We start from the raw sequence: 4738 nt of genomic DNA on the forward strand, positions 1-4738 counted from the left end.
GGAGATGTCAACTTTATGGCCTGTTGTTGGTGCCGAAAATTACGTTATTCAGTCACCACTGTTGTCATCTAACTGCCGCAGATAGAATGACCTGAAAAGAACCACACCTGACAACGTTGTACTTTTTACTCGCTGCTAGGGGGAGCAGAGAGACCAACAGCTTCGCAGAGTTGGCTCACCTAAGTCTCAAAGTGTATGAGGACTACAGCTCCTTTTATTGAGAAAGTTTCACAAGTACTGGGCAGTTGTTTTTTTCTTTGAGTTTTACTCCCAGGGCAAAGGTCATCTGATCCCCATACTTGATGATAAACAGACCTCATCCTTTATTTACCTGCATAGTAAAAATCCTTTTAGGGGTATCTACTCCTGTCCAGCAGACCATTATTTACCACACTTAGATAGATAACAGTTTATGGTTCACCACACTTTGGTTTAACACACTTTGGTAACTAACTATAAATTCTATTTACATTTCCCTCCTGTTTGTCAAAGTTAACACATCACAAGTTCATCATCACAATATCATTTCAAACAGATTTTCAACATTGGAATCTTACATGAGTGTCAACAATCTTCACGTCATCATAAGGACCATTGTGGTCTGGGTCTTAGCCTGTTAGTCTTTGATAGTCAGTTTCAAACAAGTATGCTCCAACTGCTTTCTCAAGGACTCGTTCTGCCATGTTTCTTAGAAAAGGTATACAACAACAAGTGTTGATACTACAATTCGATACGTTGATCCTCAGGCCATCACTGAGTACGTCTGCCGCTCCCCTAAACTGATGGGATGTGCTTAACTCTTTACTGACGCAGCCGATGCCTTGAGACGAGTAAGTCTATCCTACTTACTCCTCTTTGTAGTCAGACTTCCCCATACCAGGACAGGAAGACAGATCGTCCAAGTCTCGTACTTTGCAGTGGCTCAGGTGGATCCAGACGTTCCTTTCTGCAACCTTCACTGCAGTTGGCGTTGTTAGTATCACTTGGTATGGACCCTCCCACCTGGGGCTCGACCAGCACTTTCTCTTTATGGCCTTCACAAACACCCAGTCACCAGGCTTCACTGGTCTCATCTCCTGTGGAAGAGAAATTGTCGGACAGCAATTTGTTCTTTGCACTTCTTTCTGTGTTAACATTTGCTGCATATAGTCTGCTAATGTCCAGACTGAATCTGGGCCATCTTTTTCCTTTAGGTCCAAGTCTGGAATGCGGAAGTTTCTTCCATACAACATTTCAAATGGCGTCAAATTAGTACCTTCTGCTGGTAATATGTGCATATTTAGTTGTACTAAATCTACACACTCTGTCCATGTCCTTTTTGTTTCACGCATTGCCTTTATTAGCTTATTTTTTTACAGTTCCATTAGTTCTTTCCACTAGTCCGGCTGAATGTGAATGATATACTGTGTGTCTTTTGAGATCTATTTTCAAATTTTCTCCTACTCTGTCTATAATCTGATTCACAAAATGTGTTCCGTTATCACTTCTGATGATCTCTGGAACACCAAAAGTTGGTATTATTCGTTTACATATGGCTTTTGCCACAGTAATAGCATCTGGTGTTTTACATGGAAACAATTCAACCCATTTTGTTAAGGTGTCTATGATTACCAAACAGTACTCATATCCTTTATCCTTATTCAATTGTATGAAATCCATGTGAATAACCTGAAATGGATATTCAGGAACTGGAAATTTCCCCCGTCTTGTTCGCACCTGGCCCTGTGCATTATTCCTAATGCAAATCAAACATTGTCTACAAAAAGTTTTAGAAAATAAATGGAATCCCTTTGTATTAAATTGCTTATCTACTAATGATACCATCCCTCCTGTTTACACATGGGACGGCCCATGTGTCATAACTGCAGCCCATCTGAATAATGATTTAGGTAACCATGGTTTTCCATTTGTCCTTATAAAAATGCCATTCTCTAATTTTGCTCCTTGGGCCATCCAATAACGCTTTTCAGTATTAGATGCCTGTTCTTGTCATGTTTTCAATACTTCCTGTGTGTCGCATGTATCAATACCTTGTGTTAATGTCTGTGTTTTTAAGTGTCATAGCTGCTTGTTTTGCGGCTTTATCAGCTCTTTCATTTCCTTGTGAAATTTGATCATCTTTTCATGTATGTGCTTCACATTTACATACAGCTAATTTTTTAGGGAGTGAGATTGCTTTCAATAGTTCTTGTAAAAGTTTATGGTGCATTACAGATTTCCCCATAGAGGTTTTAAAACCTCTATTTTTCCACAACTGGGCAAAAATATGTACTGCACCATACGCATATTGGCTATCAGTAAAAATGGTAACGTCTTTTCCTTTTGATAATTTCAATGCTTCTGTTAACGCCACTATTTCTGCGGCTTGAGCACTTTAATTTGATGGTAATTTGTAGGGAGGTTCGTGAAGAATAAATACGTATATACGTAAATCATCCTCATCCTTCTGAGTACGCATACCAATAACAATCGCATCCACAGAGCCCAATGTTTATAAAATCTCACCATGACTCAAGCCAAGCATAATGTACAATTCATCTGAATCGTGTAAACGAGCCATATTCTTGGCTCGCAGGTGGACTTTCATCATTTCATTAATTTCAATTTTATTTATAGAGCGCATTTCATGCACAAAGCAAACTCAGTGTGCTTTACAGACATCACGTAATTACGTGAAAGTTGTCACGAAATACACTGGTCCCTGTCTTAGTGCAGTCGTTGCGATAGGTGTCGAACTGAGGTACCCTACATTAATTAAATGCTCACCATATATACAGTACATATGTCACGCATGACATGCCGGTATCTTAGATTTCCCAACCGTATGTACTGTACATGATTGTTTGTTATATAATGTATTACCCTGTATGTATGTGTGGCAAAATGTCTTAGATATACTTTCTCGTGAGCATGAGAAAGTATCTTGTGAGCACGTGATACGTTTGCTTTTGTTTTTTTCCCCATGTCCCTTTAGGGGCTCCGTAGGAAAACATGATTCGAGATACGAGTACCTTGAGTTACGAGCTCGGTCCTGGAACGGATTATGCTCGTATCTCGAGGTTCCACTGTATATGTTTTGGTCCCGATGCTGAAATGATAATTCAGTCCATAGAGAATTGAACTTACATCATGCTGCCATTGTTGAGAGAGCTGGAGCTGGTCTGTGGCTGGGACTTTGCATGAGATTTTGGCTGTGGCTGTAGCATGCTGGGAGGCTCCATGCTGTTTAACATCATAGGCAGGTCTTTCTCCTGCATATGAGTCAGAGGCAGCAATGGCTTAAAAAGAGCCCTGACCTTGCACTGTGGAGAAGAGACGGATGGCACCATGCTGAAGACATCCAGAGGCAGCAGTCAAAATATCGTTGGGCCCAGATGTGACAGCAAAAGCTCACTGCTGCCACACACTTGACACTGAAAACTGGGGCCGACAATATTCATCTTTTGCAGTCATGCTCATCTGTGTGTGTGTGTGGAAACAAACGAACAGCAGTGCAGTACATGTGCAAGTTTGCAAGATATGTGCCAACTAGCAGCCAAGTGCTACGGCTGAGATGTGTTAGAGTACCTCTAATGGATAGTGAGGTTTTTCATCATTCAATTTTATGAGGTACTAACACAGTCAGAGATGTTGACCAACTAATGCTAATACCTCATACAAGTGCACATAAACCAACGTGAACAATTACATGTCGGTGCTAATTAAATGAGACCGACCAAGTGTTCGGTGCTCCTGCGGTGAAACGTGTCACTGTGGAAGCTGTCAGTTTTGTAATCCACCACTGAAGATTAGGTGGATACAAAAGTCACTCACTGCATGTGTGTATTTGCATGCATTTGTGTTCTAGTATGTGTTTATGTGAATAGTCTGAATGTTTGCTGTGCACATGCATCACTGCATCCACGGTGGGTGTTCTTCAGGGCATGCCTGTGTCTCTATGTGTCTGTTTGTGTGTGTGTGTGTGTGTGAGATGTTGGACCTGGGTGCCTGATGCCTTCTGTTGCTGCTGCAGTCTCCTTGCACGGTTCTGCTTGTAGTAGTCAAAGATCATCAGTGCAGCGTAAACTTTCCCCACAGTCAGTTCATTGGCTGGGAAGGTGAGGAGAGGGAGAAGACATGAGGAGGGCATCGTTTGTCTTTATTTACCAGCTTGTCTCACTAATGGTTGAGTTTAAAAGGATAGCGACATCTTAATGTGAGTGATTTGTTTAATACGCTGCAGGTAATTAAAATTAATTCCTTCAGGTAAAACAAAACGGACATCATAATCAAAGATCAAACCAGCCACTACAGTGCACAATCCAGTGTTTTATAGTGCCGGTCCCAAGCCCGGATAAATGGTAAGGGTTGCGGTCATCCGGTGTAAAACCTTTGGCCAAATCAATAATACGAATTACAACTATTTCCATAAAGGACCGGTCCGGGCCCGGCTGACCTACAGGGCACTGATGGAAATTGGACTACGGTTGGTAAGAAGAAGAGGAGGGCTACTGATTCAGAGAAAAAGAGAAAAGAAGAAGGATAGAAGTGTTGGTCTGAAGTTTGGAACTCTAAATGTAGGTACAATGACAGGGATAAGTAGAGAACTAGCTGATATGATGAAGAGAAGAAGAGTAGACATTTTGTGTGTGCAGGAGACTAGGTGGAAGGGCAGCAAGGCTAGAAACATTGGAGGACCCTACAAACTATTTTACCATGGTTGAGATGGGAGGAGAAATGGAGTAAGGGTGATCCTAAA

Source organism: Cynoglossus semilaevis, chromosome W (assembly GCF_000523025.1).
Source record: "Cynoglossus semilaevis isolate Cse_v1.0 chromosome W, Cse_v1.0, whole genome shotgun sequence".
Classification (NCBI taxonomy): Eukaryota; Metazoa; Chordata; class Actinopteri; order Pleuronectiformes; family Cynoglossidae; genus Cynoglossus; species Cynoglossus semilaevis.